We start from the raw sequence: 13,748 nt of genomic DNA, 5'->3' as shown, positions 1-13,748 counted from the left end.
GGTAAGCATGTGGAGAAAAAGGAACCCTTGCACACTGTTGGTGGTAATGTAAATTAGTATATCCATTATGGAAGACGTTAAGGAGGTTTCTCTCAGAAAATTACAAATAGGTCAGGCAAAGTTGCTCATTCTTGTAATCCTGACACTTTGGGAAGCCAAGGCAGGAGGATTGCTTGAGCATAGGGGTTTGAGACCAGCCTGTACAACATAGTGAGTTCTTGTCTCTACACGAAATAAAAAATTAGCTGGGCATGGTGGACTAATTAGCTGGACACACCTGTAGTCCCAGCTATTCAGGAGGCTGAGGTGAGAGGATTGCTTGAGCTTGGGAGGTTGGGGCTGCAGTCAGCCATGACAGAGCCACTGCACTCCAGCCTGGACAATAGGGCAAGACCCTTGTCTCCAAAAAAAAAAAAAAAAAAAAAAAATATATATATATATATATATATATATATATATATATATATAACCACCATCTAATCCAGCAGTCCTACTACTGGGCACATATCCAAAGGAAATGAAATCAGCACTTTGTAGATATAGCTGCACTCCCATGTTCATTGCAGCATTATTCACAATAGCCAAGAGAAGTAATCAACCTAGGTGTCCAGCAACAATGAATGAAGAAAACATGGCATATATACACAATGGAATACTCTTGAGCCATAAAAAAGAAGGCAATCCTGTCACTTGTGACAACATAGATGAACTTGGAATACATTATGTTAAGTGAAATAAGCCTCACAAAGAAAGACAAATATTACTTGATCTCACTTACGTGTGGAATCTAAAATCGTTGAATTCATAGAAATGGCGAGTAGAATGGTGGTTACCATGACTAGGGGAGGGAGAGGGTTGTGGAAATGTTGGTGAAAGAATGAAAAATTTCAGTTAGATAGGACATGAACTTTTATGTTTAAGAGATCTATTGTACAACATGGTGACTGTAGTAAATAACAAGGTTTGTAGTATTTCTTTTCTTTTCTTTCTTTTTTTGAGGCGGAGTTTTGCTCTTGTTGCCCAGGCTGGAGTGCAATGGCGTGATCTCGGCTGACCACAACCTCCACCTCTCGGGTTCAAGCAATTCTTCTGCCTCAGCCTCCCGAGTAGCTGGGATTACAGGTATACACCACCACGGCTAATTTGGTATTTTTAGTAGTGATGGGGTTTCTCCATGTTGGTCAGGCTGGTCTCAAACTCCCGACCTCAGGTGATCCATCTGCCTTGGCCTCTCAAAGTGCTGGGATTACAGGTGTGAGCCACCGTGCCTGGCCAAGTATTGTATTCTTGAAAATTGCTTAAGAGAATAGATTTTAAGTGTTCACACCACAAAAATATGGCAAGTATGTGAAGTAATATATATGTTAATTAGTTTGATTTAGCTATTCTACAGTATATACTTATTGCAAAACAACGTGTTGTACTGATAAATACAGTTTTATTTGTTAGGTATAGGAAATGAATTAATTTTAAAAAGAAAAGTCTTTTTATGTACAAGGACTTCCTTTTTATTATTTCTACTTAAAACACATTTTTGTTTGAATCCATAGATGCTGACTTCTTAGAATGAGGCAGCTCCTGTAAAGGAAAAAAGTATATCTCATATCTAGAAATTCATCTTTGTTGAGGATATCCTTGATGAGACATTATCAGAATTGCAGGACAAACAGATACTAAAAGTACTGGCCATTTTCTGAAAGCTCTTGAACATGACAAAGTTCCAGGTGAGGTGTTTATTTACTTCCCATTAGATTTTTAGAAGTTTATAACAATATATGTAATCAAAGAGAAAAACGAATATAAGTACACTCTGGCTGGCAGGGATGTGGTTAGACTAGGAGACAGAATAAACGATCAAGAGTAGCCAATTAGGAAGGGAGATCTATCTTCAGGTCATAGGGTCCTGAAAGGTGCTAATAATTAGACAATGCCGTATAAGTAGCAGGATCTAAATTAAGTTGCAAAAATTTCTGTGGCAGTACTGTCAACCATCACAAGAGAATTTTTAAAAGTTACAAGATTTACTTTGTCCAGAAGGAGAAAGCACATAAATTCCTTGATATCAGTAAATATTTCCTGGGCATCAAGTGTGAAGAAATATCTTTGATGGATCTTCCTCTTCCTCTTCAGTTTTTGTGTTCCAGCGTAGGGACCCAGTGAACAGTAATCTTTAAGGAAATGTGGCAGATCTACAAGGCACAGCTAGGAAACTTAAAATCTCTTCTCATAAAAAGAACATAATAGTGCTTAAACAAGGGTTATTGTGCAGATTATTATGTTAATATATGTAAAATTTCTAAATGATACATAGCACATAGAACTCCTGACCTCAAGTGATCCACCTGTCTCAGCCTCCCAAAGTGCTGGGATTACAGGCATGAGCCGCCATGCCCAGCCTGAATAGTAAGATTTTAAAACCAAATTGTACTCTGGTCAGTCAGGAGAAAAAGTTTATTAAAAAGACTGAGGTCTAAAACTGATCAGTAATCACAACTCTTCTGTCCCTAGCTGAGTTCTGAAAAAGTGGACACAGCTTCTATATATGACTCATAGGAGATGTGCCTCTTTTTCTCCCTCTGGTTGAGATTCTTGCCTATTTGGCCCTTGCCTTTTTGCTTAGTCACTCTTTTTTTGCAGCCTATTAGATACAACCACCCTTCACCTCCTCCCAATATTTATAGACCTCTTCTATTATGCTTTCAAATATTCCTAGAATCTTTTCCAAGTTTGATGACACCTGTGTCCTTCAAGCCTATTATATATTTCTTTTATTGAATGTCTCAGCCTTACCCTGTATATCTGCAGATCACTTTCTGAATTTTTCTTGTGTATGAACTTGAGATTCCATCCCTCTCCATTTCATGATAATGGTAGAATTCATTGTTTTTTGTTTGTTCTTCACTGGAACTAATGTGGCAAGCATATGATTGGCATCAGGAAGATATTAAGAAAGATGAACCTTTGAAGATAGACTGTGAAAATAATGCATTGGGAAAAATATTTTCTTGGAGTGCAAGCTTTGTTCCCTTCAGAGACAGATCCCATAAATGTGACTCAAGAGGAGTAAGTTTGAAACAGAATTTATATTCAAATTTTCAGAGTAAAAGCCATGCAAAAATGAACTCTGATGAATTAAACAGTCATGGGAAATCACTTTTCTGCACCATACTTGAAACCTTCCCCTCTCAAGGCAAGTACTGTGAGCATAATTTATGTGTAAAGGCTTTCAGTGTAGTGACAAATTTTACAAGACATCACAGAATTCACACAGAAAGGAAACCTTATGAATGCAGTGAATGTTCAGAATCCTTTCGGTATAAGTCAAAGCTTATCATATACCAGAGAACTCATACAGGAGAGAAGCCATATCGGTGCAGTGAATGTCAGAGAGCTTTCAGTACAAAATGTCATCTCACTCTGCACCAGAGAACTCATACAGGAGAGAAACCATATGGATGTGCTGAGTGTCAGAAAGCCTTCAGAACAAAGTATCATCTCATTCTATACCAGAGGATTCATAAAGGAGAAAAACCCTACGAAGGCAAAGAATTTGGAAAGGCTTACAGGGAGAAGGCAACACTCAGATTACATTACAGAGTGCATACAGGAGAGAAACATTTCAAGTGTAGTGATTGTGAAAAACGTTTTATGCAGAAGTCAAACCCAATTATCCATCAAAGAATTCATACAGGAGATAAACCCTATTGATGTAGAGAATGTGAAAAGGCCTTCTGTAGTAAATCTCAGCTTGTTGTTCACCAGCGAGTTCATGTAGGAGAAAAATCCTATGAATGCAAGGAATGTGGGAAAGGCTTTAATAAAAACACACACCTCATAACACATCAAAGAATTCACACAGGAGAAAAATCTTATGAATGCACTGAATGTGGGAAAGCTTTTATACACACATCACAGCTTACTGTACATCAGAGAAATCATACAGGAAGAAAACCTCATGAATCCAAGGAATGAGGGAAATCCTTTAATAAAAAGTCACTTCATAATATCAATAATTCATACAGGAAAGAAACCTTATGAATGCAGTGAATGTGGAAAAGCTTTTATAGACAACTCACAGCTTACTGTTCATCGAGGAATGCATATGGGAGAAAAACCTTATGAATGCAGGGAATGTAGGAAAGCCTTTAATAAAAAGTCATCCCTCATAACACATCAGAGAATTCATACAGGAGAGAAGCCTTATGAATGCATTGAGTGTGGAAAAGCTTTTATAGATAAGTCACATCTCATTGTCCATCAGAGGACTCATGCAGGAAAGAAACCCTGTGAATGCACTGATTGTGGAAAAGCTTTTATACAAAAAGCAATGCTCATTATACATCACTGAACACATACAGGAGAAAAGCCCTTTGTGTGTCTTGAATGGCAAAAAGCGTTTAGCAGTATGGCAATGCTCTGTAGACATCAGTTGATTCATACTGGAGAGAAACCCCATAGATGCAATGAATGCGGAAAAGCCTTCTGCCAAAAGAGCCATCTTATCCATCAGTGATGCCATACTGGAGAAAAACCCTATGGATGCATTCCATGTGGTCAAATCTTCAACCAAAAGTCACAGCTCATCAGGCATCAGAAATGTTGTACAGGAGAAAAGCCATATCAATGTAGTCAATGTGGGAAAAGCTTTTTTGAGAAATCATACCTCAGTGTCCACCAGAGATGTCATGCAGGAGAGAAGCCTTATCAGTGCAGTGAATGTGGGAAATCTTTTTCTGTCAAATCTTTTCTCACTACCCATCAGGAAATTCATATAGGAAACAAATTTCACAAACACAGTAAGTGCTGGAAGGACTTCAGTGAGATGTCAAATATCCCTGAATATAAGATGATTCATATGAGAGACAACCTACGAGTTCAGAGAAAGTTGGCTATTTTCTCATTAATTTTGGCTTTTGTAAGCATCAGAAAAGTTATTCAGGAGACAGATTTTTTCAATGCATTGAACAAGGGAATATTATCTCCCAACAATGTAGCCTCATATTATTCGGTTAAAGGCAATATGAATTAATTGAAAGCTGGAAATTTTGAGAAGATAAATTCTATTGTATGTCACACAGAAACAAAACTTTTTGAGTGCAGCAAATATTTTTGCATAGGCCATCATAAAATAGGGAATTTTTACTGAGAAAAAAAATCTCATGAATATGTTGAATCCTGGATTGGTTTTCAAGCAAATGAATTTTTATACCCGAGAATACAGATAACTGAAGACCTGTGGATGAGATGCCTCTGGCATAAAGCCAAAACTCATTGTGCATCAGAGAATATTTATTGAGGAGATATAGTGCAGTGATAAGGGGAAAGGTTGTCTACATAAGCAATTTTAGAATAAAAGTTCTCATCCTGCCACATTACCATGCATTCATGGAAAACATAACACCAAATAGTTACGAAGAGTAAATAACCTCAGTATGACAAATATCACTTTGTTGCATATTTGAATATGTGGTATAGTCAGAGCAGTAAATTAAGAATGGTCCCATATGTATGTATTTGCTTTGTGTGTGAGTTTGTAGAACATATATATAATGATTTTCAAATTTCAGAAGATAATGAAAGAAAATTGTCTGTCAGATATTACTTGTCCTAGTTTGTATGTTTAGCTTCCAGCCAGAATACATCATTGTAAATTTTTGTGTATCATATAAATCGCAAGGGAAGTGATCAAATTTAAGATTAAAGAAGAACTATGTAATATAATACCATGTATCTTTTTTTTCTTTACTGATTTATGTAAATGGATATGGTAGTTCTTTTCAGCCTGTTGAGTAAGAGGTTTTTGTTTTTTGGGTTTTTTTTTTTTTTTTTAAGCGAGAGTTTTGTTCTTGTTGCCCAAGCTGGAGTGCAATGGTATGATCTCAGCTCAGTGCAACCTCTGCCTCCCAAGTTCAAGTGATTCTCCTGCCTCAGCCTCCCAAGTAGCTAGGATTACAGACTACTACCGCTATGCCCAGCTAATTTTTGTATTTTCAGTAGAGACAGAGTTTCGGCATCTTGGCCAGGCTGGTCTCGAACTCCTGACCTCAAGTGATCCACCTGCCTCAGCCTCCCAAAGTGCTGGAATTACAGGTGTGAGCCATCATGCCCAGCTTGAATAGTAAGATTTTAAAACCAAATTGTACTCTGGTCAGTCAGGAAAAAAAGTTTATTAAAAAGACTGAACTCTAAAACTGATCAGTAATCACAACTCTTCTGTCCCTAGCTGAGTTCTGAAAAAGTAGACACAGCTTCTATTTTCAAAGAAATGAAATTAAAATGTCACCTTTGGTGGTGGTATTGCTCAAATGGGGAATGGGGGTTGGACCTATTACCAGATGTGCTTCTTACTGTATCCCTGCAAAACCTAGTGTATGTGTTTCTTAGGGCTTGCATAACAAAGTACCACAAACTGGGTGGCTTAACACATTTTTCGTCTTATAGTTCTGGAAGCTGGAAGTCTGAAATCAAGGAGTCAGCAGGGCCATGCTCCCTCTGAAAGCTGAAACCTCCCTGTCATCTTCCTAACTTTTGATGGTTTGTTCAGATTCTTGCATTCATTAGCTTCCAGCTGTATAACTCCAATCTTTATCTTTGCATTCACATGGTGTTTTCCCTATGTGCCTCTGAGTCTTCATATAGCTAGTTTACAAGGACACCAGTCATTGGATTATGAGTCCATACGACTATATTCTGACCTCATCTTAACTAATTAAATCTGCAACTGTTCTAGTCCCAAATAAAGTCCTATTTTGAGGTACTGGAGATTAGGACTTCAAAATGTCTGTTTTGTTTTGTTTTTGTTTTTGTTTTTTAGAAGTGAGGCTACTCTATTCATAAAACCTAGCGATTTAAATGTAAATCTGTAAAGATAGTCTCAATTTCAGATCAGACACATTCAGACACAGGTACACTTGTCATGCCTCCCCACTGAAGAATGAAAAGAACAATCTGCATATCTGTCTCTTTGAGGTAAGCCTTGAATCCCATACCAATGATGCTTACTACTGTGACAGCACATACGAGATGGAATGTATCATTCTGCTGACAGGTAAACCCAAACACAAAAAGAGTATAAACTATGCATCCATGAGCTATTTTCATAACTCACAAATATGATACCTCACTTCTCCTTTGGAAAAACAAGGTGAAAACACAAAAGGAATGATGTAAAGTGTTCTTCCCAATATGGTGGACATACCCGAAGTTAAAGTGCAGTTATAAGTATGAAAAAACGTTTAGTTTCCATCCAGAATAATCCATGACTGTAAAATTTTGTGTATCATATAAATTGCAAGGGAAGTAATCAGATTTAAGATTAAAGAACTCTGCAATATAACACCATGCATCTGTTTACCGATTAATGTAAATGAATATGGTAGTTCTTTAAAAAGGGGGCAGGGGCTTTCCAATTACACTGAATGTGCAATACTATTCACACAATAGAATACCAAAACAGCAAAAATAAGTGGCAGAGGGATGACCATCACAAACCAGGTACACAAACTAGATAAGAACATATTTAGTGTATTTGTACCACTTACTGCCTGTATTGACTCTCAGACCCAAATCTACCCTTCCTAAACCTCCTTTGTGGTCCTGGAACTGCAACTGATGAACATTTATTTGTCAGCTGGCACTGGCAAGGACATATTGAGTGCAGTAGTAAAGATACACGGCCATAGCAAAGGAGCTTCTCCTCCTTGTTCTAGTACTTGTTTCTGAAAATGTGACTGCCAGCAGATTGGCAAGCCAAAGTTCTGGTTGCCTTCACTTTAGTGTCTCTCATTGTTGAGCTCACCTCTCTTGTACCCTCTAGTAGGCTCCTCCACCACCTTTAGGCCACTTTCTGCAGATCAGGTGTGTTCTGCTGGCACCCTTCTGTGAGTTCTGGCACCCTGTAGACTGCTTTTATTTCAAGTTACTTTCCCCTTGGCAGGTTGCATGTACCTATAGCAGCCACATTTCTCCAACGAAATGTACATCCTAGCTTTTGGGGATTGAGTTTCCCCTTTAACATTCTTAGTGCCTTCTTTTTAAGCTTCCTTTAGCTCTAGAGTTACTAGCTACTTCTTGCATCTGCTGCTTCTGCATTGCTTGGAGTTCTCTTTTACTCCATTGAATAGTTAACTCCTTTTAATTTTTGAGAACATGTCAAATTACTGATAAAATTTCTCAGTCCTTCTGAACCCTGAGTGATTTAAAAATAACTTCTATTAAATTAGAAAAATTACAAAACAACTATGTTTTTCCACATACGGACAAATACAGACAAAAGAGAAAGTAAGAAGATAAAATTTGCGAGGGCTGCAATTATTGTGGGGATTTGGGGCAGGGGAAGATTTTATCAGAGAGGGCCATGTAGTGCTTACATTGTATTGATACTATTGTCTGCCATTTCCCATATCCTCAGGTTCTATCTGTATCTATTTTTGGAACTGCAATAAAGTGCACAAACATTCCATCTTTACTCTTTTTAACAGTTATGATCATGGTAGAAATAATTTTCTGTTGCTCTATCTTGAATCTTTCCTCTAGCATTTTCATTCTGCTATAAAGTAACCCTAATAAAATTTTAATGTAAGATTTTTTCAATAGTAAAATTTCCATTATTTTCTTTTTTGTTGCTTTTATTTATCTACTGAGAACTTGAAAACTCCATCTGTATTGATTTCAAGAGCGTTTATACTTACCTCATGAACTAAGTTTATCACAGCTACTTTAAAGTCTTTCCCCTGATAATCCTAATGCCTTAGTCATCACAAGTTTGGTACCTGATGATTGTACATTCTCTTTAAAATTGGTCAGGGTCTCCTGGTTCTTTGTATGTTAAGTAACTTTTAATTGTACCCTTAGCATTTTCAGTATTATGTTGTGAAACTTTGTCCTTTTAAAATCCTCTTGAAAATGTTAATTCCTTTTGTCTTAGACTGAAGTCAATCAGGTTATATTCAGACCATAAATCTTTCTGTGGGTAGTGGTTCCAATGTCAGTGCAGTTTTCAAAATCCTTGCTGTGATCTTTGGATGCAGCCCTCACATAAGCCACCTCACAGTAGTAATTTTCAGAGACTTTGCTTCTTCGTGTGTTTTTTATACATGTGCAAGCAGGGGGGTGAGTCTTAGATTTACGTCTTAAGGAATTCACTTTTTTACTATCTTCTTTCCAGGATTTTTTCCCCCACAGTGTCTGGTTTCCTGGGGCCCCTTTTATCCAGCACTTTGCCTCAAAAGATGGAGTTCTCTCTATGAAGTCAGGTAGCTTTATGCTAGGCTCACCCAATGACAAAGCAGTGAAATAAAAATAATGGGAAAAAAGATATTTTCCCCATTTTCTTTGCACAATAGGGAATCATTTCCCAATATTTTCTTTTTAATTTTAATTTTTAATTTTAATTTAATTTAATTTTTTTTTTTTTGAGACAGAGTTTCACTCTTGTTGCCCAGACTGGAGTAAATGGCGCAGTCTCAGCTCACTGCAACCTCCACCTCCCAGGTTCAACTGATTCTCCTGCCTCAGCCTCCCAAGTAGCTGGGATTACAGGTACCTGCCACCATGCCTGGCTAATTTTTGTATTTTTAGTACAGACGAGGTTTCACCATGTAGGCCAGGCTGGCCTCAAACTCCTGACCCCAAGTGATCCACCTGCCTTGGCCCCCTAAAGTGCTGAGATGACAGGTGTGAGCCACTGCATTGGGCCTAATATTTTCTATCTATAGATTTTTTCCCTGAGTTTCAGGTGTCCATGTCACTGTCAGTACTGTGGCAGTGCAGTTTCAACAGTAGAGCTAGCAAGACCATGCTAGAAAAACTAGAAAAACGGAATAAAATAAAATAAAATAGAGATCCCCACAACACACTTTTTGGCTCATGGGGATTCATTTTCTCTATTTTATGGCCATCAAGACTGGTTTTTCGTAGTGTCCTTGCTCTTCACCTCAGCAGCAAAATTTCTGTTGGGTTTTGAAGGGAAGGCAAGGGTGAAAGAAAGACACGGAGTGGTGGCTCTACAGCAAATGCAGGCTTTATGTCCAGCGTAAGACCTACAGAAGTGGGGAAACAGCCTAATGCCAGTGCCCACCGCTGCTTATAGGCTGGGACAATTTATAGGCCTGGGTGGGAGGGGCCTGGGGTGGCATGGATAACGTGTTCCCAGGATGAGGCGGTTCCCGCGCAAAGTAGTGTTTCTTGTACTTTCTCCCAGCAGAATATGATAAGAGGCAGGATGTTTCTCACAGTTCGAACCCCCCGTGAAATGATTCACTTTGATCAGGGTTTGTGAAATGGTGGGGGGCTTCCAAAATGGTGCAGTTTGGACTGGCACTTTCCTAATTTGTCTTACTCTTAGGTCAAAGGCAGGAGATACAAACAGAAAAAAAAAATTAGGGAACTTACTCTGTGTATTGCTTGGTTTTCAACTCTATACTTTATTCTCCAATCTCTTTGCAATTATTCATTTTAAAAGTTCTCAAGTCGTTTTTATTTATTTTTTTTTCCAAAAGTTTTAAGTGTAACCAGTGGGAGTGATAAACTAGGGGGCTTACTCAATCAGGGCTGGCACCAGACATTACATATATTTATTTTTAAGGGATAAAACATCCTTGTATTCCTGGGAACCTGATCTTGAAGTTCATTCTTTTCATATAATGCTAGATTTGATTGCTAATAATTTCTTCATGACTTTTACATCTATTTCACATGACTGTTCAGAATACATGTGATCTTTCTGAAGTACAAGTAATACTCTCTTGGAATGGGTTGTGGTTGTCAGTGTCTGCTCAACAACCATTTTGGCCCAGTCCTTACCCCTCAAGGTCTCTCTCCACAATCCCACACCCAGTTGTACCCAGATGGCTCCCCGCTTACTACCTGAGCTCCTCCAGACCCAATTCTGGTTTCCTAAGACTTTTCTCAACAAACACATTCCCTGAATCCACCCTCTTCCTGCTCCCACTTCCTTGCTCCACTGCCTAATCTTTGTTCAACAGATCCCAAAACGTTTTCCAAAATGGCTGCGCCTTACCTGCTGCTTTAAGGGCCTACAGGGCTCAGTAGGTGCAGCCATTTTCTGCTTAGGTCTTGTCTGTGATTGGCTTAGGGCTGTTGCTAGATTTGAAGTAGACAGGTGAGAACGCTGAATGTTGTTCCCGAGAATGCACAATGCTGCTGGTAGCAGCGGGGAAGGTGGTGAAAAGGATAAAAGGATAGTAGATCAGCTGCATTGTCTCTTTCCTTTCCAGCAAGATGGAATTTAGTCGCCAGAAAATGCCCATCTCGCTATCTGTAAGAAGCATCTTCCAAGACTGCTGCTTCCATATGCACGCCTAGTTTCAAAGTCTGTAGACATCTTTTTTTGTTTGTTTGTTTGTTTTTTTGAGACGGAGTCTCGCTCTGTCGCCCAGGCGGGAGGGCAGTGGCCGGATCTCAGCTCACTGCAAGCTCCACCTCCTGGGTTTAAGCCATTCTCCTGCCTCAGCCTCCCGAGTAGCTGGGACTACAGGCGCCGCCACCTCGCCCGGCTAGTTTTTTGTACTTTTTAGTAGAAACGGGGTTTCACCGTGTTAGCCAGGATGGTCTCGATCTCCTGACCTCGTGATCCGCCCGTCTCGGCCTCCCAAAGTGCTGGGATTACAGGCTTGAGCCACCGCGCGCGGCCTCAAAGTCTGTAGACATCTTGTGTACAGCGAAAGTGCTACCGAGTCTGCGCAAGAGCGTGGGTACGGCAACGAGTGAAGAGGCTACGGAAGCCTGCTAGTCCTCAAGTGAATGTTCGTGCGAGTCCAGCTGTCGGGTGAGTTTCCCGGTGCTGGTGGGATGCTTGACCGGATGAGACCAGCGTGGGGTACTTGTGGAGGTTTGCGGTGTAAGAAGGCTTCAGGGAATGATCAGTGGAATCTGAGGCTGGGGGTTAGCCACTGAGGGCTTCTGTGGTCTGCACTGGAGCATCCTCAGCGTCGAGTGGAAGTCGGTGTCTGGGGAACCAGGAAGAGCGAGCAAGCGATGCGGAGTTGGGGGCCGTTATGGCTATCAGTGATGGGAGGGGCCAGGGAAGGAGGTACTTCATTGCTTCAGATGTCAGGGATTTGGGTGCTATGCTAAGTATCCAACCGAATTTCCCAACATTTCATACTGAAACCTTTGAAGTACACTGAGGGAATAGCAACATGGTGGTCATCTGTGTACCCATCACCTAGATTCAGCAATTACTAAAATCGTGTCATAAATACCTGGTACATGTGTATGGGTATGTGTGTGTAATTTCTTCTTCTCTTCTCCTCCTCCTCCCCTTCCTCCTCCTCCCCTCCCCCTCCTCCTCCTCCTCCTCCTCCTTCTTTTCTTCTTCTTTCTTCTTCTCTTTCTTCCTCTTCTCTTCCTCTTCTTGTTGTTGTTGTTGTTATTATTATCATTATTATTATTATTAGAGAAAGAGTCTTGCTCTGTCACCCAGGCTTGAGTGCAGAGGGGTGATCATAGCTCACTGCAGCATCAACTTCCTGGGCTCAAGTGATCCTCCTGCCTTGGCCTCCTGGGTAACTGGGAATAGAGGCATGCTCAACCACGCCTGGCTAATATAATTTATTTCTTGATGAATCCTTTGAAATAACATTTTAGTCCTGATTCTTTATACCGATTCTGCTATTTACTGTCTGCATGACTTCGGGCAAGGTATTGAAATACTATAAGTTTTACTGTTAGGAAAAAATGATGGTATCTCCTTGGCAAATTTCTTTTGAAGATTATTGGAATGGTGTGCCTGAAATGCTAGCAAAGTGCCTGGTTTATAGTAGATAATTGAGAAATGGTCTTTTATTATTATTCAAATATATACCTTTCTGTGGGAATTTTAATTCTCTAACTTTTCCTTTTCTGCTTTCATATAGTTCGTTTTCCTATATGAATTTATCTTTGAGTACATATTTGAAAACTTCTGAGGATTTTAAATAAAGATCTCCTTACAACAATTACTTATTACAAAAATTGTTACATGCTTGTAAATAAAAAACCAGGCAGTAATAGTAAAAGCATCTACGATTTACCACCTATAGCAAATTTATCTTTTGTGCTATGTTATTAAATTGAACTGCAGAGTATGAATATTTCATTTTTTTAAATATATAAAGCAGATCAGGTTAAATGCATAAACTTTTAAATTAAATTTTAAATTAAATTCTATTTAATTTAATATAAATTTATATATAATATATTTATGTTTATACATATATAAAATTTATATAATAAATATAATTTAAGGTTTTTTTACCCTCTTATACCAGGAAGAATGAGTATTTAAAAAATTTTTTTATTATACTTTAAGTTGTAGGGTACATGTGCACAATGAATAATTTAGTTTCTAATTAAACATTTAAATGCATATTTAACCATTGGCTCTTTTTGCTTAATAAAGGTAATGTTTGATAATATGCAAATGACAAAGTCTTTCATTTCTGTCCCATCTTTGCATCAATCGTGTATTTGCCTAATCATTCCCACCCCGCTAAAAATTTCCATCTAGAATTGTGTATGTGATTTCCACATATAAGTACATATTTTTAGAAATATGTTTAGAAATATGTACTTATATGTGGATACCTAAAGAACTCAATATTTAGATTTGTAAGTTTTATAAATAGTATTATAATATTTGTATTTGTTCTTAGTTGCTATGTAGAAATTACTACAAATTTAGCAGTGTAAAACAATGCTCATGTTTTAGCTCATAGCTCTGTAGGTCAGGCATCTGAATGCATTTG

General features: G+C 38.6%; 1 long non-coding RNA gene across 3 annotated transcripts in view; it reads left to right on the top strand.

The window, feature by feature from the left end:
- The window catches only part of LOC101025727, a 54,559-nt gene that overhangs the window by 5,754 nt on the left and 35,057 nt on the right, over window positions 1–13,748 (top strand). The window contains exon 2 of one of the 3 annotated variants that reach the window (XR_001897805.2): window positions 1,551–1,724. This is a non-coding gene — a long non-coding RNA (uncharacterized LOC101025727). Of the gene's footprint in view, window positions 1–1,550; window positions 1,725–11,583; window positions 11,861–13,748 lie in introns of those variants that run through there. The other 2 variants (XR_004180235.1, XR_001897803.2) reach the window with 2 other exon arrangements.

This window comes from Papio anubis, chromosome 20, assembly GCF_008728515.1.
Source record: "Papio anubis isolate 15944 chromosome 20, Panubis1.0, whole genome shotgun sequence".
In the NCBI taxonomy this organism is placed as follows: Eukaryota; Metazoa; Chordata; class Mammalia; order Primates; family Cercopithecidae; genus Papio; species Papio anubis.
The sequence above is the reverse complement of the archived record's forward strand: the minus strand, read 5'-3'. Positions and strand labels throughout refer to the sequence as shown.